We start from the raw sequence: 26,264 nt of genomic DNA, 5'->3' as shown, positions 1-26,264 counted from the left end.
CCTAAATTACTACTACAACTCAAGATGGACATGTAGATGCCATAAACTAAAACTCAGCAAAACAGAAAAAAAAAAACATCAAGACATAGGACAAGCTCTGACAAAATGAGCAGGAACAAAGAGTTAGGGTGGTTCTAATGCAAACCCATAACACATCTTAATCTTGCTGGAGAAGGAAGGATTGGGCAGACCACAGACACATCAGCATTTATAGTTATTTCAGGTGTTCAAACAGAGGAAGAAGAAACTTCACTAGTGTAGGCTGCCTTGGAAGATCCAGAGCAGAAGCAGGGACAGCTTACTTACACAGTTGTAATCTGAATTAAAGGCCAGGCTAGGCTTTGTTCCCATTGCATCAGTATAGACCTGAAGTAAGCCCATCAGCTTTAACTGAGCTATTCTGAGATCTGCAGTGGGTCAGATATGGTAACAAGTAACCCCCCAATCCCAGTCACAATTAAATATACTAGAGGCAAGAAACCCAAAGGAAACAGAGTGCATGCATCTGGAAAAATATCCAATACATGGCTTCCCCAGCACAGATGTACACTTCAATACCACTCACCCACTTAAAAATGGCTAAGGTTGAAGCTATCAGGGAGCAGACCATGCTCTGAGAAAGGAAGGCAACCAAATAACAGAGCATGGAGCAGTGCACACGCCTGGGAAAATCAGGTAAGGTGCCACCCTGCTACTCACTTCCACTGCATGTCACTTAGGAGTAGATTTGCAAAGGTATTTAGGTACCTAATGATAAGGAAATTTGATAAAATCGTGATTTTTTTTTTAATGCTGGGCTTACTAAATAAAAAGGATAGCTGAAGTTTACTATGAATTGGCTTGTTAAGTAATTCAAAATAAATCTTCATGCCATAACTTGAGTAGCGTTCCTTAATCTTAAACCAGACATTTTCTCTGTAAATACAAAGAGTTGTTCTGCCTTTACATGTGGAACAGCACTAAAATCAGTATTAATCATCTCACTACAATTTGTGAGGCAACGTCAGAAAACAATATATTAAGGAGAACAGGAGAGATTAGGGCTGACCTGCTTTCTGGCCTAATTAATGGAGTCGCAAATGCAAGTGTTTTGCAGATGTATAGGGAGCCACAAAGATTAATGGCTTGCAATAAATAAAGAGAGAAGTAAATAAATAAAGAAGAGAGTACAGGACAGACCTACCGTAAATGACCAGCCATCACCTGCAGCTCTTGGCGTTTGGATAAGGAGAGAAAAGAGGTGCAATTCAATGCATCTCTGTTAGTGAAGTAGTGGAAATCAGCATGTGTGCCACCATGTTTATTCACCAGGGCCAAAGGGACACCCCAAAACCTACAGCTCAGACTAGTCCTTCTTAGAAAGGATCTTCTCCTTCAGGAGCATCTTTGGCAGCAGACTCAGGTCCCCACAACCTCAGTCCCTTCAGATCCAGCACCACCTACCCTGAGTGCCATGAGGCTTTTCAGATGCCTCCTCTTGCTCAGCAAACCCCTCCTGCTGCTCCCCCTGCAGCCACATCCCACCAGGGCTGCCCACAGTTTCTATCCTTGCTCAGCACATGCTATGCTACAAGCACCCAGGCAGCACCCACACTGGGAACAGGTGGGGAAAGGGAAAAGGAACCAGCTGGAGATTTTTATACCCAGCTCCAGAGAGGGCTGTGCCAGCCCCAGCCCAGCTCTGAGCTGCAGCTGGGTCAGATGCTGCTCGCAGCTGTGCGCTGAGGCCACGCAGCACCTTTTGGAAGCACATTTAAATTTTATTTCATGGGGGAGCAGGGCAAAAGCTTTAAATCTTGGGTATTTCCCCAGGGTGTCTTGGCCAAGCAGCAGGCATAATTCTCCTCTTGCCAAAGTAACTCTGTGTCTTTCTTTTTTTTCCCCTCAAGTTTTGCTGCTTTATGTTGCCAGTGGAGTGCCTGGTGCATTAAGCCAAGATTTACTTGGTGGGTTCTGCGTGTGCTGTAATTCTGCGGCAGTTGCAGGAATGCTGTAAACACTACTGTATTTTATTATATCAGGATTTGTGTAAATGGCAGTTGTAAACCCCATAATGGGAGCTTTATGGGCCAGATTCAATAAAACCTCCATCTGCAAGATAATTTTATTGAATCTAGCCTCTCTGAAATTGAAAAGTTTATGGAGAACGGGAAAGCGTTTCCCTATGTTCCTATTTACTCTTTGCCTATAAATCCATGCTCAGCCCTTGTCCCATCTGCACCGTGCATGCACATCGCTTTTCCCCTCCACATCAGATCAATCTCCCATAGCGTGCTTACCTCTGGTTATTTATTATATGGCCTCTGCCTTCCCCGAGGGCAGCACCGTGCCTGCCTTCCCCGAGGAGCAGCTGGGAGAAGCACCATGCCCTTGGGGCATCACATCCCTACCCATGCATGTTCCCCACCCCTCGTCCAGCCCCGGCTGGAAGACCCTCCACAAGATTTTGGACACATTTCTAACAAAGCAGCACGTCTCTGAAGATGGCACTGCCTTTTGGTATGGCACACAGATGTAGGTATTAATACTTAATGAATCCCCTGCTTTTCTAATGATGATATTCTCCCCATGACCTTGCAGCCTTTGCCGGTGCTGTTGGCATATTTTTGTAGGGAAGCCAGGTAAATCTCACAGTCTAGCTTAACAGAAATTTATTATGGTACTGAGCAGTCATAATGTCTTTAGTGTTGAATCAGATTAGCATGTTTTAAAGACCAGTTGGACACTTAGCACATTGAGAAAAAAATAGCAGTATAATTCCCAGCAGAGCACGTGCAGCTCACACCCACCCAGGGCAGGCAAAGTCGGGAAGACCAGCTCATCACTGGAAGCCCTCCCTTCGATTCCAGCTTCAGTACAGTGCCAGCAGCTTCTTTGCTTCTGTGGTCAGGAGCTGCTGGCCACCCCACGACAGGTCCTCCCTGCAGCCACCCAACCAGAAGCACCTATTTGCACTCACACATCCAGGTTTTCATTTCAGCAGCTCCTGGAGTGAGGCTTCAGCCCTGCCCCCCTTGTCTGGGGCTGGCACCCCAAGGAGCTGGTCCCCGCTGTGCTGAGGCAGGTGGCAGTCCCACAGCATGTGACCCCACTCCTCCTGCCCCAGGAGGGACAAACAGGACAGTTTCCTATCAATTCTCAGTGCTTGGCTTTCAGACAAGTCCCCTCAACAGGTTTGCCATGAGGACCAGAAGAAAGCAGAGCAGCTCCCGACGAGGCGAGCTAGAAGACTTATGTAGAGCACATTGCACTAAAACATCCTGCTAGGAGGATAACGCTGTCATTTAAAATTGATGAAACTTTTATATAAGCCACTTGTCTTCCCCAGGAGCACGCCAGCCCCATGCAGCAGACCTTGGCAGCTCACTGGCAGATTTAGTGGGGCTGGCTGGGGATGCACCCCGCGATGAGGGCTGGTCCTCAAATCTTCTGCTGTGCCAGGAGGGCAAAAGGGGACTGAAGCTGCTGGAAACCCAGCAGGAGAGGTCCCAGCCCCAGGTCCTGCCTCAGTGCTGGGAAGCTGAGGGGAACTTCTGACGCTCGTGAAGAGCAGCAAGCAATTCTTGAAACGCCTCCTCTTCCATTAGTCACTTTACACATCGAAAGCATTTCACAACGACATGTATTTCTGGCAGGGCTTTTGGATGTAAGACTTCCCCATAATATAGACTCTGAGAAGGGTCTGCTGGAGCTGCCTGGCTTTGTGCCTCCTCTGCTCGCTGGGGCCATGGGGAGGGAGCACCCCCGTGCCCTGCAGCCAGCATCGCCCTGCACGCTGCCTCCCTTCGCTTGGATTATTTATTTATGGAGCACAACCAGCAACTGAACATCATTATTAAGACTGTAAAGGGGAGATTCAAAGGCACTGAATGACTCTACGGGAAAACATTTACTGCAGAGCCGATGGCCCAAAATATGTCACCAGTGAAAGATCAGGGAGCGCTCTCTCCTCCAGTTGCCTGCCTGTTTCTTTTTTAAAATCTGGCATTTTTCCTGCGTGGATCCGAGCTGCAGACTTCCTGGAATCACTTCTCCTACGTACAAGCCTTCGTGCACTGGAGATTATCAGATTATTGACTTTGGGATTCCTAATTATATCAGTTTGACTGGTTGATGAATTGGAGGTGGATAGCACTGCAGCCAACGCAGCGCTGGGGGGGAGGCGATGACTAGCAGGGCTCATTTTCCTCCAACAACTATCCAGGGAGCGAGCTGAAATACATTCTCCTCCTGCTGAAAAATAAAGCCTAGAGCAATTGTCCACTAATTGCCAGGATTTAGTGTGCCCTCTTAGATATATACAGCAGTGCTGCAAAAAGCAAGCTTGTTCCTGCCCAGACCTGGCTTGTTTGGACCAGGAGCCCGGGGATGAGGGAACATCTCAGGGTGTGCGGCTGGAGGAACCCCATGTTCCCCATCCAGGGAATGTTGTATTTCTGCCCAGATATTGCCCCATCATTGCCTCATTTTTAGCACATTGATGAAAGACCGCTCAGGCAGCTACCCCACATCCTCCAGGATGTGGTGGCAGCTGGGACAGGACTTTTGGGGTCACCACTGGACAAGCCGGGCACACACGGCTTGTCCAGATCTCACACAAAGCACTCATAGCTCTCACTTGGGTAGCAGGCTTCATTTCCAGTGCCTTCTGAAAGCAGAACAGAAACACAACTACAATTGTGTTGGAGGAAAATACTTGCATCAACAATTTTGCCTGGCTTTGCACTGAGCTGAGCAACCCAGGCCTCTCTCACACAGTGTGGTGAGGACAGACATCACCTAAAACACCCCGTCCTTCGTCCCTGAGGCCAACAGGACACTCACAGCAGGCTCCAAAACATCTCCACGTGGCTGGGCTTTTCCCTGGGCCGTTTGTGGCAGCAAGTCCCTGGTTGGATTTGGTGGCACCTGCAGAAACCGTCCCCCGTGCCACTGGGCAGGAGCCCTGCAGCAGGCTGGGGCCCTGCGGCATCCTCTGTTTAAAGCACAGCATTTCACTTAATGCCTCGTGTTTTTAAAATAAAAAAAAAAAAAATACTTAATTTGATTCTTAATAGAAAGATTTATGGAAATGAAATTGGGGTATTTTTAGTGAGTGAGGATCATGTTATAATAATTCAGTTCCACAATACTTTAATCCCAAGGAGACAATTTTCTCTCTTTTTCTTTGAAGAAAATCTTTATCTTTTTTACTCATCTTTCATTGATTATTCTAAAAATCCCATTTAGGCCCGCCACATAATGGTATGGTAGTCTTTTCTCATTATATTTTAATGGAATAAAACCCAACAGTATATGAGAGGATTAGATAGCCATTCGTTGAGGTAAAGAACATTGTTCCTCCAGATGGCCAGACAGAATCTGTGTAATGCCTTTCCTATTTATTAAGTTCAAAATGTAATGCAAGCTGATGAGATGTTTCATCCAGTGTTTAATGGGTCAGCCATAAAGTTGAAAGCTAATGCTAAGGTTGGCAGCTCACAGGGAAGAGTTAACTGGCAGAAATAAAGACATATTTCGACATCTTCTTGGACTTGGTGAAATGAAAAGTTGTCAGAGAACAAAGCCACTCACACAAGCAGGGCAGAGATGTTAAGCTGTTCCAGCCCCTCCAACCACTTGCCAAAGGTTTGAGATAATTGAAGACATCTACAAGGACCTGCTTCATTATTACTATTACTATTATTAGCAGCCTTATTGTATAAATTGCCTTTTGCACATGGGCAGTGACAGGTCGGCAAGGAAACCACAAAACTAAATGTGCCGATACTTACTGCCGACAGATTTACGAGTACCTGAGTAATTAGTGGGTGGGCACCTCCTTCACCGGGGATGTATCACACAGAGCTGTAGCTCTCTGCAGCCAAAGCCCGCAGTTCTTTCCCTCCCAGTAGCCTGGAAGTTACAGCTCTTCCTCTGCTGCCTTCCTAACTCCACTTCCCTACCCTCTTCTTTCAAGGAGGTGGGAGCAAAAGAGAGACAGATTTGTTTAATTTGTGCATGCAATCCCTGAATAACTCATGTTGTGACATATGCCACTTCAGTGGAGACATGCACTCCTTTTTGGGCCTGAAGACTTTTCCAGCCTGCTGGCACAAGAAGGCAGTTGTGATGCTCTCGGCGGGGATGTTCACTGCCACAGAGCCCCAGCGCCAAGAGTGGCCACCCCCAGGCTGCTCGAGTTCATGTGTGAATGCAACTCTGTCCCTGATCTCTGTTGAAAACATGGATTTTTTTTTTTTTCCCGGCTTTAGAGTCTGATTATGTGGGATTTACTGTGTAATGAGTGTAAACATTTAATTATAAAAATAGAAAGGCTGGACGGTTGCTCATTTCCTCGCTTGCCTGGTGGGTTTAAAAACATCTGGGTTTAAAACAGCCCACCATATAACATAACTGCACACGGAGCGTGATCCAAACCATTACTAAGTCGGATTTACTCTCTCCAATAAACACGGGGATTTACCTTATGGCTGAGCACTGTCCACACATGAAGCACTCTGAAAAAGTGCCCCAGAACTTAATGTCACTGACACCTCAATGGGGGTCCCTTAGGGGTTCAGCAAAAGCCATGATGGTCCCATACCTCCTGCAGTACTGGGTGGCAGAGGAATATACATGCAGCTTGCATAAAAAGTATCATACACGGTAGCTGTACGATATCCCACCTGCCCTGGGACAAGGCACCTTCTCCGTCTGCTGTAATCACTTCGTTATCCAATTTGTATCTTTGTTCTTTCCACCCGCCCCAGAGCTGCCAGGCAGACCTGAGTGCTGGAGGAGCATCTTCCTGCTCTGATTACAGCCTGCCACATGCGGCAGCAGCAACGAGAGGTGGGAGCTCTCCTTTGACCGGAAAATGCTCTGACGGCCGGGTGCCCGCAGCGCAGCGCAGCGTGGGGGCTGCAGCGAAACCCTCCCCGGGTCAGGAGCAACTCCACATGATTACTCCAGGAAAGGCGCCTGTCCTTCAATCACGCTGTATTATTTATGACCTAATGATTGCCCATTGACTAGCAGGGATTATACGTTTGCTGAGATGTTTCTGGGTGAATGAAAGGGCATTAACCTCATTATTATCACGGCCGTGCTCATCAGAGGCCATTAGCAGCTTCCTCTCGGCTCCCCGCGCTGCCGCGAAGCCACTTGGTGTCATCTGCTCCCTCTCCACCCGCCGCCCCGCCAGCACGCATGCCTGCACTCGGCTCTGTCTCATTTCTCAAGCAGACCCAAGGAAATGGGTGAGAATTATTTCGTTTGGGAAGGCATCCAGAGAACCCTTGGGACAAATAATCCAGCGCAACAGCTTTGTCCCGTGAGGATTTGAGAGTGCTTTCAAACTGCTAAGCAATGAGGCCTCACTTCCTCCTCACATCCCCAGCAGAGCTCTCTGAAATGATGGCTGGATGTTTTTTTTTTCAGTCTTTCAGTCTCACAACACCCTTACGAGCAGGACCACTGGGAACAAGGCTCTCCTTTAGGAAATCACGGCTGCTTTTCCAGGCAATATGTGTGCGCAGCCAGTCCTGGCCACCGAGACCCTTGGTGGGTGTCCTGACCATCACAGAGGTGCCCTTCTTGCTCCAACCCAACCTCCCTACGGCGCCCTTTGCAACAGAGGAAGGCTCAAGCTGTGACCAGGCTCCTGTGCAGGACCCATCCCCTCATCTCAGAGCAATTTTGGGTGGAAAATTCCATCAGCGCCAGCTCCGACCTCAGCACCCGCCTCTATGCAAAGGGCTGGAAGAAGAATTTGCTCCTGGCTAGCTATCAGCACACATGGTAAAAAATAATTTCTTTTCTAATAATTAAAATGATGGGCTATAAATGAACGCTTGCCTTGTTGAGCTCTGGGAATTCACAGGGAACATTTTGAGCAAGAAGAGTTTTCAACATTAAAAGCTCCCTTCCCTCTTCTGTGCCTCCACTCCTTTTATGCTGTCCCCAGAGATGGCACTGCTCTCCTTCCTGACACTAGATCACAAAGAGCAACACCTAAACATTAATGTTTTTAGGAAGCAGCAATAACAGTGTCCTTACATTGGAAGAAAATAAATAAATAAATAATCCAAATCTCACTAGCTCTTGACACACTTCATCTGGCCAGCTTAAGCTGTCCCTATTTCCTCTCCATCCTCACCCAGACCATATTCCTCCACACCTCTTCCCTCTTTTTCTTTCTGTGCCTTCTCACTGGTGTTCCCTGAAATCTGCAGCTGTACCTGTTTCTAAACACACAAGAAAAAAGATAACAGGCATCCCCCTTGCCTGAATGCTCCCCATTTCCTTCGTGTTTCAAAATACTTGCAATTCGGAAATAATCAGGCATGTTTTTCTTTCAACTGCCAGCAGCTGCTGTGTATCTTCTGTGCCACTTCCCAATGTACTTAAAATCCTACCAGAACCCGGAAAAAAGCAGGCACTTGTTCAAAACCCAAATGCATCAATATGGTTTTGGCTGTAGCAATCTTTATACCTGCACTGCTGGAGATGATTATCCAGCTTTTACATCTGCAGATTCAGGCCTGTGGAATAAAACCAGGGCTGATAAAATAAGGAAGCAAAGAAAACACAAGCAGAAAATGAAAAAAGCAATTGAACATGCTATAAATTCAGGATCAGGTAAAAGCTAATTATGGTCATGTTCGCTAGGAAGAAGAGGGCACAGTGAGGGAGATAGACTTATTAATTATTTGTGTTATGGTAGCACTTAGAAGCCCCAGTCCTTTATCTGGGACTAGCTGTGCTATACATGGCAAACACTCAAATATCTCCGGGTAATTGCACACATTTTTAAGAAAAATGTGCAAATGCTCTGTTCTTTCACCTTCAGCAGCCTCTGCTTTGTTGTTGCTGCCGAAGGAGTCCAAGTTCACCACTGGCCTCATTCCGAGCAGCTTGCTGGATGCTCTCATGGGTATGAGAACAAATAATTCAGCACAGAGGCATCCTTCACCCATAGCCAAAGTGGGCAAACAGCAGCGAAACCCTCACTGTGGGCACGAGGCTTATCCATCAACAACCCCATCCCCTGGCCTGGGGGACAGAGCACTCACTGCTGCCAACAGGGATGTTTTGTCCTCATTGCCTCTGTGCAAGTTTGATTGCTTTTCTAATTAAGATACATTTTATGGTAATCTACCAGGCCCCTTAGACTAAATCACTCAGTTAATCTGTTGTTAGTGCCCATATGTTTACAGCTTTCGAGCCTGCTGCAGCACATTTGCTTTGCCAGGGTGCTGGGGAAGTTTGGTGAGAGATGAGCTGTGGCGTGGTCCTTCAGGTGGTGGGACGGAAAGGAAAGGAAAGGAAAGCGAAAGGAAAGGAAAGGAAAGGAAAGGAAAGGAAAGGAAAGGAAAGGAAAGGAAAGGAAAGGAAAGGAAAGGAAAGGAAAGGAAAGGAAAGGAAAGGAAAGGAAAGGAAAGGAAAGGAAAGGAAAGGAAAGGAAAGGAAAGGAAAGGAAAGGAAAGGAAAGGAAAGGAAAGGAAAGGAAAGGAAAGGAAAGGAAAGGAAAGGAAAGGAAAGGAAAGGAAAGGAAAGGGATACACTGCAGATACAGAATCCCATGCTGATCACCTGTCTCTTCCCCTGTATGCACAGAAGGGGTCAGCACATCTTTCTCATTTTCCCCTTTTTTTCCCTCCAAAATAATAGTTGGACATGACAGGAGAGGAAGGCTGAGGACTTTCACAGTATTGCCACGTTTCCGACACCAGACACCAAAGCAAACAGGATTTTTATCATGGGCTCAAGGGCTCTGAGCATCCTCTCAGGTGAAGGACCATCACCACTTTGCAAACCAAGGGTTTGGTTTGACTAGCAGGAGTCAGCCCCCTCCCCACCTGCACCAGACACCGAATGAAACAACAACTGAACAAGTGCTGTACCATGGTGCCCCTGCAAGAACCCCAGCCTCCCGCCCAGCCCCCAGCCCACCACACAGCCACGCTGCATCAATGAGGGGCACCACGCTGCTCTCTGAAAGGACTTGTGTTCAGCTTGCTGAAGGAAAGAGAGCCCAAAGGCAAAATCAAGAAAGACCAACCTCTGGGTCAAGTTGCCATCTGTCATCCTACATACAGGGAAATATTTTCTGAAAAAAAATGGTCATATAATTGTACAAGAACCCTTAATCAAGAATGACGTGACGAATAAAACGCCACCTGCCATCACCAGCAGTGACAGGCAGCTGCTATCCAATATCAACACAAATACCTTTCCCCCCATGGAGCACCTATTGATCGGAAAGGGATTAACAGAGGTGAGGAAAGTATTCATTAAGTCTTCCAAGGACTTGGCTAAAAAAAGAATATCTGGCATCCAGGAGGAGATATTTAAGAAATCAATCTTTTAAGAGCCTAAGGAATTTCTCTAGGAACTGATTGAGCTGATAGGTGCCACACAGCCAACGAGACAGGTCTCAGAGGAGAAGCACCTCCCCAAGATGCCTGCCCTAAAATAACATTTTAGCTCCCCTAAAATAACATTTATAACTCCTTCCAAACCCTAACGCACCTGCCAGAAAGACGCAGCAGCTCCTCCACCCCACTGGCACAGCTCTCGTGGTTTCAGCCCTGGAGCTGTGTGAAGCTCTTTGACCACGGTCAAGAGCAGGTGGCACGGGCTGCTCCGGGGACAAGAGGAGGAAGAGGTGGGGGAGGACTACATGTTGCAGTGCCAGGATGGGCAAAAGGTGACAGAAAACCATGAGCATGGAAGACGTTTGTATGTACAACATAGGGAGTAAGCAAGCTCTGCTGTCTCCCCAAGTTTGTCTTGGTCATATCCTGTAGAAAAAGCATGTGGGGGTTAGAGGGATCATTTCTGCTCAGCCACAAGCTCCTCTGCCAAGGAAAAGCCTTGTAGCGGTGGACATAACCACATTGCTCACAAAGGGCCTTCCACCCGTTTGGCTGCTGGCAAGGGTGAGCCCTGCCCTGCCTGCAGCCACGCCAACCAGCCCTGGCCACTTTTCCTGCTTCACATCTATAAAGACAAGCTGAACCATCTTCTTAATTAACCACAGCACGCCTAGCTTTCAGGGAAGTCTGGCACCCCTGCTATGACAAGTTACACAGCACAGAAACCCCAGCCCTTTTGTTCTGCAGGGCTGGAGGCAGGAACCACTCTCCTCGGCTCATGTCAGGCAGCCCCTTCCCCTCCAGGGGCACCCAAACGTGCTCCTCGGCCACCTTCCTGCTCACCTGGAGGTTACTGCGCTGAGCCACATACATCGGGCTCGGCAAAGCTGGAAATGCTTAAAGCAATCCTCAGGCAGGCAGGATTATGCTTAGAAAGTGTGAGAGGTATGTGCTGCTCGCTCATGCCCTCCGCACCTGAGAGATTAAATGACTGGGAAAAAAGATTAGATTGGGAAAATGATAATTATGGTTACGCACCTTGTCCTCTAACACTGTGCTGAGCACACATGCTTATGGGAAGCTACGCAGTATAAATGCACACAGTGCTTACAAAATAGAAATCCTGTAAAAATTGAAAAAAAACTGAACTGGGCACACCTTCATCCCATTTTGGGGTGGGAAGCGGAGCCCCAGGGATGGGCTCCCTGCTCCAGCAGCCACCGCGCAGCCCCCAGTGGGGCTCGGGAGCTGGCTGCAGAGGGGGCAGAGCCCCCAGTGCTGTCTGCAGCTGCTGTGCACACAGGTGGGAAGGCGAGTGCAACTCCTCCATTTGGAGAAAAAAACATCGGAACAATTAAGCTTGCCCAAAAGCAGCTTCAAATGACTAAGCAGTTATTGCCAATTTGAAATTTCGCTCTGGAAGAGTTCAGCCTGTGCTGCCAGGCACATCCTTACCTTCTCTTCTAGGCTTAATAAAGCCAGTTACAGCCTTACTGGAGCACACTTCAAGCATCTATTAGCATGCCCTGGTATCATGAGAGTAGGTGGATTATTCCGGGTAGGGTGCGTGAATTTTCCGAGCAGGTAAATACTCGAGCCTGTTCTCACAGCAGCTCCAGGTAGTGGAGTTTTTAAAGACTTGTGAAGCACCGATGTGATCGACTCCCAGGGATATGATTCAAGTATGAAAGAATCAAAGTGCCAATAAATTAATGAATATAAAGCAGCGAATTCAAATATTTATCATGCAGTCTGGAGGTGTTACAGCTATACATCTTGTTTTCCTCAGCCACACCATTGCAATCACTGTCTGGCATTGCCTGGAAAGCACACGGCGAGCTATGATGGGGAGAGAGAAATAACTGCACCTCGCTGTTATTTACAGGTAACAAAGAGGTCTCCAAGTTAGCCGAGAGCACGGCGGAATGAGGCTGCTGAGCTGTACAAAGCAGAGGCAGGGAGCAGAAAGTCAGAGCAACAGTCTATTGACCTACATTAACGATGTTACACTCTGAAAAGAACGCTATGCTCTTAATTACTTTAAAGATTTTCTTTATTTCAGTAATAGGTTTTGGTGAGGAGCACGTTGCTGCCCACCTGCCGCACTTCAGATTGATCTCTCCAAGGTAATGTGCAGTCAGATATTCATGCTTCAGGTTGATCGATATGAAATAGCTTTCACTGACTTTTCTGTACCAAATATTGCTGCATTATTTTTGAGGAGCCTTTGGTTAAAAGTGCCAGAAAAAACATGACAAATGTTATGTTTAACATTCCTTTAATCCTCACTCTCCACATTTCTGCTCTAAAATGAAGTGCAAAACAAGTTTTCAAAGCAGACACCCCCCCCTGCAATGCAAAATACAAACCAAAAATATTTCAATGTATCTAAAAACCATGGAACAGTTGGGCTCAGCATGAGAGTACAAAGAAACCAAAGCTAAAAACAATTTGGTGGGCTTTGCAATTCCTTAAAAAAAAACACTTCTCCCCCCAAACAGCACAGTTACACAAATAAATAGATATGCATATAACTTACCGGAGCAAATATCACCATACACATTTACAAAAGGATTTATAATCCAACTTGCGTCTCCTGAAATAAAGCAAGGTTTGTCTCATACTAAAAATAAAGGCTCCCAAAAGCTTCTCGCAGTGGAGAGGGAGAGAGAGAGGGAGGGAGGGAGGGAGCGAGCACCAGCTCCTTGCCTCTCTTTTTATGAAGCAAATAAGGAGAGCAAGAAAATCAATGCTGAGAGAAAGTGAGCTGATATACCAATCAGGCAGCAGCCTCAGCCTTATTTGCGGAGGGATAGCAAAATGGTCATATTATTAGACAATGACTACACACAGCCTAAGTGGAGAAATCTAATACTTTCCCCGTGGCAAGAGGCTGATTGCTTTGTTGTGGTGCAGGTACCACCACGGCGTGCTGAGATGCAGCCCTGTCCTCCCCACGGTGCATGCATTCAGCTTTGTTCTGCGTGCACGCTCTGGGGGAAGGAGCACCTCACCATCGCTGGGCTGAAGTTGGGCTCAGCCTAAAGAGCCTCCGAACCGGACACTTGCAGGTTGGGGGCTCTTTGCTGTGTTTTGCAGACCTCACTGCCGTGCCTCTCACTGCCTCTCAGACAGCCGCCTGCAGCTCCAGCAAGGAGCCCACCCAGAAAGGGGATCAGACCTTTCAGGTCGCATTTACTGTAATGTGCACTGAGCTTCTCCGCTGCCCTCACAGAGCTGGACATCCAGAGCATCTCCCTCAACCTCGGGCTTTTTCCACTTCTTCAGTGTCACAGAAAACCTAGGGGGAACCCACAGGTTCCCTTCTACCAAACGGGAAAAGTTCTGCACTATTAATTTACCCAAAGAAAACCTTCACCGTGCCCCTGTTTTCCAGGAGGAGGAGGAGGAGGAGAGCACAGCAGGAGCTTAGCTCACTGCCTCCGACACGCAGGCATCTGCTTGCCAGCAGCACTCATCTCTGGCAGCTGCACACTGGGTCCTTAGGATGCTGCCACACCTGCTGCCCCTGCACCGAGCCACAAGGACCCCACAGCCCATCCCTGCAGACCCCTCACCAGGTTTCAGACCTTGGCACAAGACAGCTCCACGGCTCCTTCCCTTTGCAAGGAGCCCAGCTCTCATCACAAGCCCATTGCCCCAGCGGTGTTTTGTGTAAGTGAGACTGTGAATCACACTCCGTGCTATTTTTTTTTCCCCACCAGCCCTGGGTTTATCACTGTTTTGCCCTCTTTTCCAGACCCTGCAACAAAGGCATGTGACTTAATAGATGAAACACAACGTGAACTTTCTCTTTTATTTGGAGACAGAAGTTACACGCTGGCGTACAGAAACACCTGCTGGGTGACAACAGTTCTCTGCAGAGCAAAATCTGAGCACACTCACTTTTCCATAGCAGTTTGGAATTTAGATTGTGCCAGGAGAGCTGGAATTCACAGGGAAAAGCATAAAGATACAAAGCAGAGGGACTGAATGCACCTGATATTTCCTGATCATTCGATCTGTCCAGTTGGGGCTGGCACTCCCAGCACTGGATGCTCACAGCCCGGGCACAGGGGATGCTCACACAGCCCCTGACGAGCTCCAAACCTCTGGGCCTGTTTCCCACGAGTGGGAGCCACATCGCCACTCTGCCAGATGTCCCTTCTGGCACCACGGCCCTGCCTCTCCAGCAGAGGCAGCTCGCTGCCAGCCAGCGCTGCGAGGAGACATCACGGTGCCGAGGGAGTTCTCCAGGGAGAGATGCTGAGGCGCTGCTCCACAGCTTGGTGTGTTCAAATGGAGGGGAAGGCATCTGCCTGCTGCTGTGCCCGCTGCCCACCCGAGTCACAGCCACACCGATCAGACAACCACGGTCTTCTGCATTGTGCTCAGGTCTACAGCTGGCACTGAAACTCACTGCATCTCACACAGACCAGCCTCCTGCTGCAAGACGTGACCAGAAGTGAAATGCAAGCACCCCTCCTCCTTCTCTGGTGGGATCACTTTATCTTCCCTCCCCACCTCACCCCTAGGTTATCAACAGCTACACTATTGTTGCTACTTAAAAACTCACTGAAATCTTTGGAAAACCTTGAGAAACATCCATTAAAATAGCTTTGCAGAGATGCCCTTGGGAGCTGCCAGACCTTGGCCCTCTTAAACACCTGCCCACCTGGGTACCACCTGCACAGGACATAAGGGAGCAGGATGCAGATTTAACCAGAGCACGACAGGTGACAGCAGGTGATACTCTATCCTGTCCCACAGCTCCTTCAAACAACGCTGCAACACAGGCTCTGTGATCGAAGGAGATCCAGGCTTGATTTATTTTTTTTTATCCCAAACCGTGACACGCCATGAATGGATCAGGTCTAACACCGCTGACAGCAGATGCGTTGGTGCTTGCTGATATGGCAAAACTCTCCTTGGGATGCAACAGGCCCTGCAGCACTGGTGCTTGTTTTGGCTTTATTAGATTCCTTTGGAAAACTTCGTTTGAAATATTGGATGGGACACTTTACATTGCCAAGCATAAAACCAGGCTCTGCCAGTGTCAGCACTGCTAGGACACGTCTCTCTGTGCTGTATCAGAGCTTTCCACTTTTGATTAAGCTGGGAGTTTCAGAGCAAACTAAGATGCTTCATGGGATTTGAGCTCCAAACTCCTTTAGATACCACTGCAGAGCTGTACACATCCAGCAGATTTCTGCCAGCTTTGCTGCGCCACTCCGGGGTCTAAGGAGACTCAGCCCCTGCCTGCAGAAGGTTCCTGGCCAGAGCAGCTGGAAGGGATGCAGTGACAGCAAGGGCTGCAGCCCAGTGAGAAAATCCTCCTCCACTGGGACAGAAGCAGAATTAGGAGGCATCCTCAGGAGGACAGCATGAGACAGGGCTGCTTTTCTCCCAGCTGCACTTTGCCATCTCCCCTCACATCCCCCAGCCCAGCACAGGATGCCTAAACCCCACTTGCTATGATGGGAAGGGCAAGGAGGGAGCCCAAAAGCACAGGGTACACTTAGACCCTCTTACTGCCGTGCTGCTTTGGTCTTGGTACATGTGTTCATATCACCCCAGCAGCACTGTTTTATACATCCCACCACTTAGGACCTGAGCTGGAAGGTTTTCAGCATAGAGCACCACGGTCCTCAGCTCTGCCCGTGGCTGCATCACACCTGCCTGGCTGGGCTAAAGCAGGAGCAGGCAGCTACATCAGCGCCCGTGCCACATTTGCAGGACCTAATTAGCACTATCAGAGCCTCCATCCCAGCTGTGCTGTAATGAAAACATACCTGAAGCAGCCGCTGCAGATAACCCACCAGCCCAGGGAATACTCACAAGGGCTGCCCGTTTGCCAACGGAGATTTTTCACATGTCCCTCTCAACCTCTATTTAAATTTGGGCAGGCAGAAAATTAACAAAGTCTGAGATCTAACTGGAGGCCGTTTGTTTTTCCCATGGAAATGGAACGCTTCCTAATGAACCTCCCCTCCCCCTGCGCCGCCCGGCTCTGGATGCAAATATTGCTGCGAGTTTATCAATCTGCGCCTTGTTTCACGCTGTTTGCAATGCTAATGAGTAAACCAATTTTGACATATTATGTAAGCCAGTTTCTGAAACAGAGATTCTTGGCAGGCCAAATGTAAACACAGACACCCTCTTGCATCCAATTTAAATGAGCATGTTGCTGAAAGCACGGAGGGCTTGATTCTGTTGACTTATTCCTGATTTACTCCAGTGCAAAAAAAAAAAAAAAGTGGAAAAACAAAAAAACCACCACCCTTCAATTCAATTACTAGTGCAGCAGCAATTTGCAAAATGGATCTAATTTTGTAACATGGAAATATGCTGGAATAAGCTAATGCAGGGTGGTGACTGGGGCACCGTGTGAGCATCAGCACAGCACACGGCCAGGAGCCCATGTGCCATTCCAGATGGAGCTAATGGAGGACGTGACAGCTCTTCCCTCCCCACCTCCCCAGCCAAACTCAGGTCCAGGTAGGGGATAACCCAGAGGGTGACTCCTTTTAGCCTCCCGGCTCTTCCACCATGGCTTTGCAAGAGGACCTTGCACACCTTGGCAGCCCCATGAACCACTCATCACCTCATCCACTCAGCCTACTGTGAGGTCCCCAAACTGGCACCTGGCCCCAGCACCAGGACAGCTGGACACCCTTATGGATGGATCATATCCAGCCTTTGCAGGCTGTCCGAGCAGCAGAATGACGTGCTGGAAGGCACACAGGTTGGATGGCAGGCTGCGGTGCCCAGCAGTGCTCTGCCCAGTGACAGAGGGATGAGCCAATGCAAATTTAGGGGTAGTAGAAAGAAGGTGGCATGCATTTTAAAGGCACCTTAAAAAAACAGCTCTACTAGAGAGCTGGACAGGATTCATTAAAGTGAAGATAAGCTGGAATCAAATCTCTAATTTGCACTTTTCACAATACCATCTGGAACATTTGCATCTGCCAAGAGCACAGCGTATTTCTGCGGAGAAGCAGAAGCAAATGGGGTTGCAACATACCTGGAGGTGGCCTTTGCCCCTCTAATGGATCTGGGCATCTCAAGAGTGTTTTAAAGCTAAAACACAAGTGTGAAGCTGAACTGAGCTGCTCCCGCCACAGCAGAGGAAAAGAAATGAGATGCTCTGCTGTGAGGTTGGGTGTGCTGCTGCAGAAAATATTTATTACACGTGTCAGAGATCCTGCCAGGCATCAGAGCTACAAAGCCCAACCCCACGTTCAATCCTGTGTCACTTCACAACATCAGGACCAGGATGTCATTAATCATACCTGGCTCTTTTGCATTATAAAATAAATGAAAGCACGAGGAAGAATACTTTTAGCCTCCAAGCAAATATACCATCCTGAGCTTTCAACGATGACAGCAAACCTGAGAGCTCTTTCCTTCATGCTGCGCAGCACTTTCAAGCTACGATCATAAGCAGCCGAAATGTCACACATTTGCTGGCTCATCAAGTTCCACCCTGCAATTTTGGAAGTACACAGTTGCTAAAGTAATTCAAGGTTTGAGCATTAAGTTTTTTCTCATGCCATACCTATACATGAAAAAGAAGAGGACAGTGCTCAAAAACAGGGCAGCTGACAGGTGAGCATCACTTGGGATAGAGACAGCAGGGAGATGAGCTGCCAGCACACTCTGCAGCAAAGACTAGGAAGAGAAGAAGCCCTGCAGACCCCAGAGACCACACAGGACCTTGCCCAAACTAGTCTAAGCCCAGCTCTTTGCCAGGCATCTCCCACCCCTCTAAGCATGACTGGTTAGAAGTCTGGCTGCTACTCCTGGCAACCCCCTTTGGAAAGCCCTCACCATCCACCCAAACACCTCCTGTATTTCTGATGGGGTTACTGCCCACTCCCCCAGCCTGCTTTTCCTTGTTGCTTTCCGTGTCTTCAACATTAAGTACTGTTTCTGCACTTCTAAAATACCAAAGACTAGAAAAACATAGAACAAAAATAACCTGAAAGCCAAGTGGGCACGGACTGGATGATGAAAACAGCACGGAACAGGAGTGAATCAGATTAATTTCTATTGTAATTTTTGTAGCTATTTAACAGGAAGAATGAGAAAAAAAAAATCTAATTACTGTCAACTGTAAGTTTTCAGCTTCCCAGCCAGCAGAGTGCTGTTATTAAACTACTGCATAATTGCCTCTTTTACTCCGCTTCCCACAGAAGTTGTGTTATTTCACTCATAGTTAAACTCATAATATTGGCTTCATAACTAATCCTGTCAATTGAAATCCCTGGGCTGGTGCAAGGATAAAAATAGCCGAGTTGTTTCGTTCCTCAGCTTTCCTTCAAAGCCCATCTCACAAGAGCTGGGGCCGCAGCTCAGCAGGGCCATGTCCCTGACCCACAGCTACCTGCAGGAATGTGCTCCAGCTGAGCACAGGGCATGGGGACAGAGATGACTGCCCCCCTGTGCTGGGCAGGAGCTGTCCTGCCCATCTCTGCCTCTTAAGAAGGAGAGCTGAGGTGAGATATTTAACATCGCACAGCTGAACCCCACCTCTAAGCCCCAACCTTTCTGCCCACCCCAGGACTTCAGGCTGGTGCTGAAGTTTAGGTGATGCTTGCAAAGGCTGCAGGTGCACAGAAAGCAGGGGTTTCTGCCTTCCCCAGACACTAAGCACTAGGTATTTATCTCACACACAAGACCATGCCAGGGCACCCAATTCCACTTTCAAGCAAAGAAACGGAGATGAATGATCATTAAAAGAAATACTTATCTGTGCACTTACTCAGGAGACTGCCATAATGCACTGGACTTCCACCCACATGAATTTTGGAAGTTTAGGCTGCCTGAACCCCTACTTGCTCCTTGTGTGTTGGGCAGACCCCCCCTGCTAACCCCAGCACCATCCTTCCCTGCAGACACGGTGTTTGCTGCAGGAGAGCCAGGCTCTCTCAGGACTCCACACGGCAGCACATCCTCCTGCCAGCAGGATGTTTCTCTCACCCAGGACACACAGCAGGGCTATAACCTCCACCCAGCTCCGGTTTGGGTGAGGTGACAGGGCTGGAAAGGGTGAAGGAAGGTGGCTTTGGTCTCACACCCAGCCCTGCTATCCCCAGCTCCGTCTCTGGAGACACCAGCCCTGTGCCAGGGATGCTCTCTGGTGGGCACGCACAGAAACTGCTGAGAGCAGGCAAGGAGCAGATGGGAAAGGATGCAACATCCAACACAGGCGTCTGGCCAGCAGCTGCTTCCCCTGCAAGCCCAGGACCCCAGCTTTGCCCTCCGACAGAGCTGCAGAGAACAGGAAACAATACTAAACCCCTCTCCTAGGGCTTCCACACACACACCTAGAGCAGCTCGGCACCCATTCTGCTGCTTGCTTGGCTGCGACTGATGCACAGCCCAGACCACAAAACAGCACAAAACACTCCAGCTGCACCCCGTGCCTGCAGGGGAGCCACAGGAGATGGCTTCAGCTGAGTGTTTTCCCTCCTGGCAGAGCCACCAAGCAGCAGCAGCACCACCTTTACTTTCCCGGTTGAGATGAGAGGAAGGAAACTCATTTATGTCATTGCACAGTCCCTCGGTGCTCTTACACAAACCAGGGCTGCTCCCGGCAAGCCCAGCCTGGAGACCTGGGTGTCCCCTGGGGCTGGGGCCAGCAGCCCCAAAGATTTAAAATAAACACAGCCTGATGTAGTTCTTGTTTTCTCACTGATGTTTGTGCAAGTGAACCTGCAGGCTGACAGCCCTCCTTGTCTAGTAAGCCTCAGAGCTGCAGAGAAGCTGTGCTACAGGTCAAGGTTAGCCCTGCTGGTGGTGGCACTGAACTGCCAGTGCCTGGCCTTGGGGTCAGGGGACAGAGCCCACGTTCTGGGGCCTGCCTCCACACCTGCAGGACATAGAAAGGATGAAGGAAGGAAAGGCTCAAGTACCAGGATTGAAGGAAGCCCATTACCCTGGGTAAGAACTGTCCCTGCACAGTTCTCTAATGATGTCCAAATACAGGAGTAGAGGAAAAGGCAAAGGAAAGTGAAGCTGCCAAATATGTGGGCAGCAAAACCCCAAGAGGAAGAAGCACTGGTAAGGGGACACCACGTGCAGACACTCAGAGCACCTCAGCAGACAAGGGGGTACAGGCCAGCCTGCCTCTGCTGGAGCTGACAGCAAATGCCTTCTCTTGGGATGCTCAGCCAGGTCCTCAAGGAGACATGGCAAAGCAATCACTCTTATAAAGCAATCACTCTTATCCAGATGTACATCCCTGGGTAGCAGTCCTTTGGTGCCTCAAACACTGCTCTGCTCTTCCTCTGTGTCCCCAGTCTCCAGTGCCTGTGGCATGTCCATTTAGTTCTGTCAGCTCTTCAACCCCCAAAGAGAAGGAGGAGTGAGAGTCCCAGGCTGTCCTCTGCTCCCCCTGATGTGGCACAGTGTGTTCATCAATCACCACAGGTCCTTCGGGAGGAACCTGGAAGAGGAGAGCACAGGCCACGTTAACACTACATAAATCAAGTTTTTAAAGTGTAACTTTCAAATTTTCAAAAAATCTGGTTTGAGCATGCAAGAAAGCGTGCTTAAGGTCTCACTATTCCCCAGATTAAAGTACTGTAGGTGAATGGGTAAAAATGCATTTGAACTGATGATTTGACCAGGGGAAAAGGAAAAGTGCATTTCTGCTTCAATAGCACCTAATTAGCAGTGGGATTTTAGATGCAAAAGCAAAACATAGGCCTTGCCATCAACTTCTCATTTAACAGTTCAATCAAAGAAGTCATCAGCCTTCCTTGGTGGCTGTAATTGAGGGTTTGCACAGAATGCAAGGCCTGTTGTGCTTGCAGCTGAGCAGGGAGCCTTTCCTTTGGCAAATCTTGTATGCCTGGGCGAGTCTGCAGTCCACATATGACTAAAAGTTTTCAGCCAGCTCTTAGCAGAAGAGCTCCCAGATGTGGGGCATCCCACTGCTCCAGCTCCCTCAGCAGTAGTGGGTTGGCCATTTGGTGAAAGATTCCACCTCTCTAAGGGATGCCCAAGCAGATGGCCACTTTCTTGGTCATGCACTGCCCTATCTCTTAAGCTCTAAGACACATTGACCATGGAAGGTCACAAGAGCATCTCATGTAATCCCAACACTCAATAAAACCCAGCCATGCCCATGACAGAAAGTAGCATTATCCTTTTTTTCCCCTCTGGCTATATCTTACCAGAATCAGCAGCAGCAGGGGTCTTCTGAACATCAGCTTCAGGAGGGTCGGGTGCTGAAGTACTGTATTTCCCCTGTGAACGAAGGGGAATGGTGCATTTTTTAAGTTCTGCGTTAGGCAGCCGCACAAGTCCTCTAGGTGGAACTTCCCTTTGGAGCGCAGGAGACTGTCCTTGTCCAAGCATCAGAAGGTGTCTGTGCAAGTCAGCTCATTGTCCTTAGACTTTAGCACATTTTTGTGAATATGAAACTCAAGCATTTGTTATTATTTCTTGATGTGAGGAGCCCCCCAGCAGCACCCCAGTTTGCCCAGTCTCACGCAGTGCACTCAAGCTCTCACCTATGAGCTCCATGCCAGTCACTTCCAGTAAATGGATCTTAAGTGAGCTGCCCAGGATCAGGAACTCCTTCTGAATGAGCTGTGGTATTTATAAATCCATCACACCCCAGCTGTTTCAGTCTACTACTGGTGGCTCTTTGTAGCTCTTTCTACCCCATCCACTAGCCTAGCAATTTACTCTTTTATTCTCCAGGCACATCACTTATCTTGGTAGAAAAGCAGTGCCTGCTGCTGCCATCTAGATGAGCTCCACCTCATTAGCTCTCTGTTTCGTTATGAAACTTGGCTGTAAACTTATTTGCTCTCTTTCTGCTCACACCTCTCCGTTTCCCTCTCTCTGCTATTATCTCTCTAATTATATTATTTCATCCTGTAATGAATGTAGCGCTTGTAGGAACGATGCTCTGCAAAATTACCTTCTATTTGCATTTACACCTGAGCTTTTATCTTTACACAGAACAGATAAAGAGGGATGAGGAGGGATCTGACAGTTACCAAGAAGCAGCTCTGGCTGAACTTTTAACCAGCTTTGGAATTACTAATGCTTTTTTTTCCCCGCCCCCCCCTCCAGTCTCTCCTTCTCCCCCACTTGCATTTGTCACACCTTTGGCAGGAACCCTCCACAGCAGCCTCTCCTCCAGAGGCACTGACAGCTCTCTGCTCAACCCAGCCACCTGGGCCACCACACCTGCAACCACAGTCAAATTTGGTTAGACAGGCTAACAGGGCTAAAATCCATGGGGAGGAGGAGGGAGTTCAAATGACGCAATCTTGTAGGCTTCATTTGCTTCAGAAATCAACTTGGAAAATACTGCCAATATAGACTTATAGAAAACATAGGTTTCAGGGAAAAAATAAATTAAAAAAAATCACTGTATGCTGACTAGTAAAGCAGCCAACCCCACATGTGGGCTATTTATGCAGCAGTCAAGTAGTTCTGGTTTCAATGCCAACATGAAAGCCACAAGCCCCCATTAAGCTCTGAAATTCAGTATCTTGAAACTCTGCATGAGATTCCCCCACACCATCACTACCCACCGAGGGGTAAAGTGCTTCCAAATTGGATTGTCCATCCCTCCCTAAACAAATTCCCAGCTCCACAAGATGATAATCTCATCTTGGGAGCTGAATCGTGAAGCATGTGAGACAAGGCTGTGAGCCGATGATCAAACTTTATGAAAATGCCCTAGCTCTTATCAGGAGAGATCAAGCTAAGATGGATCAGAGAATTGAAATCTCATCATTTCATAAATCAAACCACCGCCTGCGTGCTCCCAGTGGCTGTCCAGGAGCACTCATGTTTGAAGGACTAATTGCAAACCAGTATGGTTTTCTTTGCTCTTTTCCAGAAGATAAATTAACAGAGATATCACAGAGATGCTGTTCTCCAGGCAGCAAGCCATCGCTAGGTCTGCCCAGGTGAGCCTCCTGCATCTCATTTACCTTACCAATGCAGTGGAGGTTTGCAGACACCTGGTTTTCTCTCACCACAGTGCTTGCCTGGTTTATTTCCAGTGCAGCAGAAGCAGCCAGCTCTTCCCTGCCATTAGCACAGGACGTGCTGTGCCCCTGATGCAAGGCACTGCTCTGCAATCCTCATCCCTCCAGAGCAGCAACTCTGGGTGCTGGGGCTAACCAAGCCCTGGTGTTCACAAAAGGTTGCATGTACTCTCTGAGGCAACACAGGTATTGCTTATTTATTATTTCTTACAAGAAAACTTCCAGAAACACAGGCTCTTTGAAGCTACGCCACCCAGCCCAACTGTGCTGAAGCCGGCCAGCAAATTCAAAATTTATTTCTGCACCTTGCTGAGGATCAGGGAGCCAGCGTGCACACAAGCTGACTCACAGCCGAGTTATTTCAGCTGATGCTTAAGACAGGACTTGCAGACAATAAAGCAAACATCCTGCTCAAACTAATTGCCCTCCCCAGAAGCCAGGCAGGTAGCAAGCCATCACTTCAAACCTCAGCTAGCACTCCCAGGCATCTCTAAGTGCTTGTCTCCCCTTGAGGCAATTAACTCCTAACTCGCTGACAGTTTCTGTCTCCAAGAAGCAGATCCTAAATTATTGGCACAGGACTTTGCACTCATATCTCTAGCTTCTGTGCTCTTATTCCCTTTCATCTGCAAGGCTTTGCATGGGTTTGTGTCTGGGCGTGTGTTTTCTCACACCAGTGGATTCATTATTTATGGGGCCGAAAGAGCCAAGCTGCTCAAATGGCTGCTCATCATTTAGCTCTTCTGCATGTCTCTCAAAGGCATAATAAACATTATGGGAAAGCAAATATCAGGCTCCGTGGGGTTACTTGAGGGAAAATGGAGATGCGACCTCGTGGGTGCCGTGCAGAGGGTGTGCCACGTGCCAGGCTCTATGCTGGACCCCATGCCAACAGCTGGCACTGCCAGGTCTCAGCCCTTCCACAGAGCCCTCCCTGTGCATCCCCAGGGGTCTGCGTGCTCCAAGGGATGCTCTGGGTCAGGCACCTTCCCAGCATCACACCGTGCTTGGTTTTAACAGCTTTGCCAAGCAGCACTAGAGGGCAGAGCTGTTTACCCTCAGCATATCTGACACCAAGTAAAAAAACCTAAAAGTATGTATTTTCAGCAGCATCTGAATTCTAAATGACTGCCCAATCTGCAAGCCCATTAATATGCAAAAGTCACACAGCACATTTCTGTCTAGAAGTCACAAGCACAGGCATTAACAAGCCAATGCCAAGCCTGGGTTTCCTTGCTCTGACTGCCTTCCCAAAACCTGGAAGACACCACGTGTGGGGCTGCCTCTTGCTGGCAGCATTGCCAGCCAGGGCTTCTTGCAGTTGAGGGCACAGGGTAATTCCAAATCATATCCACGATGGGCAGATAGCAAAGCCTGTTTAATTCCCATCACCGATTTTAGAAAAGGACCTTGCAAATCAGCAAGCTTTGATCAGAGCCCTGAGATCACAGACCTCACCGACACTCCCCTGGCCAGGCTTGCAGCTAAGCCTCTCAGCAGCTGAGAAATGCTTCTGAACAGACACAGTGTTCCAGGCTTTATTTAGCTTTGATTTTGAGAGCAGAGAGCTCGTAGGAGACCCCCCCAGGCAGTAAAGCAGGGCTGTTTGAGGGTACATCCACTCACCCACGCCAGGAGCCTCGGTGAGCATCTCCACCAGTGACCACCACGGCTTCCAGCTCTCAGCTCACTGCACCTCATGCAGGAGGGACAATAATCCCCAAACCTGCCTGCTTGCCCTATACAATCCCAAAGCCTTTGTCTGTCATAACAATCCCTAACTTTCTTATTGCACTTTGCTGACGTGCTCCTGGAACCAACTGCCCAGGGCCTGGCTGCTTGAGGAGACGTCCAGCTGATGGGCAGCAACAGAGCAGCGGGGAAGGAGCACTGAGAAACCCCAGCTGAGGATGCAGGTCCTAAGAACCCCACTCAGATATCATTTTCTTATTATTTCCCCAGTGCACACACAGTGTGGTTTTCTTTATTATCATCAAAATCAGTCACCCTGCAGGTCTGCCTGCTGCCGGGAAGGGAAACGGAGGAGTCTTATGTGGAAAGTCACTGTTTGTTCCAGAAACAGGGGAACTTGCTTATGAAGAACTGTAATGCATTGTACCGGAGCACCTGGCCCCGCTTCCTACGATGGCACTTCATAAGAAAACCTCTCCTGAGAGGGAAGAGAAAGGCCTGCAAGATACAGCTCTGAGCACAGTGCATTAATGGCTTAGGTGATGGCATAGAATAAAGCCGGCGATCTTGATAGTCTGAAAAAAAAAATCTATTATTAATACTTACAGAGCAGGAAGGAAATTATAGTTATATTGGTTTTATGTCTCAGTCACACTTTGCCCCTTGCCACAGTTACTTTGCACCACATCCCTGCCTCCCAGGCACAACCTGCATTTCCTTCCTCTCAGAGAAAAGGCACCGCATTGACTTGTTTTTGTGCAGAACTTGCTTTTAACATCACCCAGCAAAGAGGGTTGGCAGGGTCCTCAAGCAGAGGCCAGGCAAGCTGTTGCCCTGCCCAAGGCAGGGGCAGCTGTGCCATTTCTGGCAGATGTTTGTCCAACTTTTGACCCCCAGCAACTGCAATTCCCCAGTTTCCTGGGGCAAATCCATACCAGTGTTTCTCAGCCCTCATAATCAAGTTATACATCCCTTAATATCATTTCTGCTCATTCCTACCACCAAGTACATAAAAAACTGTCCATTCCCTTCCTTTCTGTAGCAGCCCTGGAGAACCCATCCACAGCAATCTCATCTCCTTGCAGTTCCCACCTCTCAAGACTAAACAGCCTTGGTCATACAACTTTTTTCCCTCACAGCCTCTATTCTCAGAATATTTTTGGTGTGCCTGTCTGTGCTCTGCTTCCCC

General features: G+C 48.5%; 1 protein-coding gene across 1 annotated transcript in view; it reads right to left on the bottom strand.

Moving 5' to 3' along the window:
• The window catches only part of SYNPR (synaptoporin), a gene marked incomplete at both ends in the record, with an annotated part of 104,061 nt that overhangs the window by 23,074 nt on the left and 54,723 nt on the right, over positions 1–26,264 (bottom strand).

This window comes from Netta rufina (genome assembly GCF_964035555.1).
Source record: "Netta rufina genome assembly, chromosome: 10".
Lineage (NCBI taxonomy): Eukaryota > Metazoa > Chordata > Aves > Anseriformes > Anatidae > Netta > Netta rufina.
Note: the sequence above shows the minus strand (reverse complement) of the source record. Positions and strands in the feature narration are given on the sequence as shown.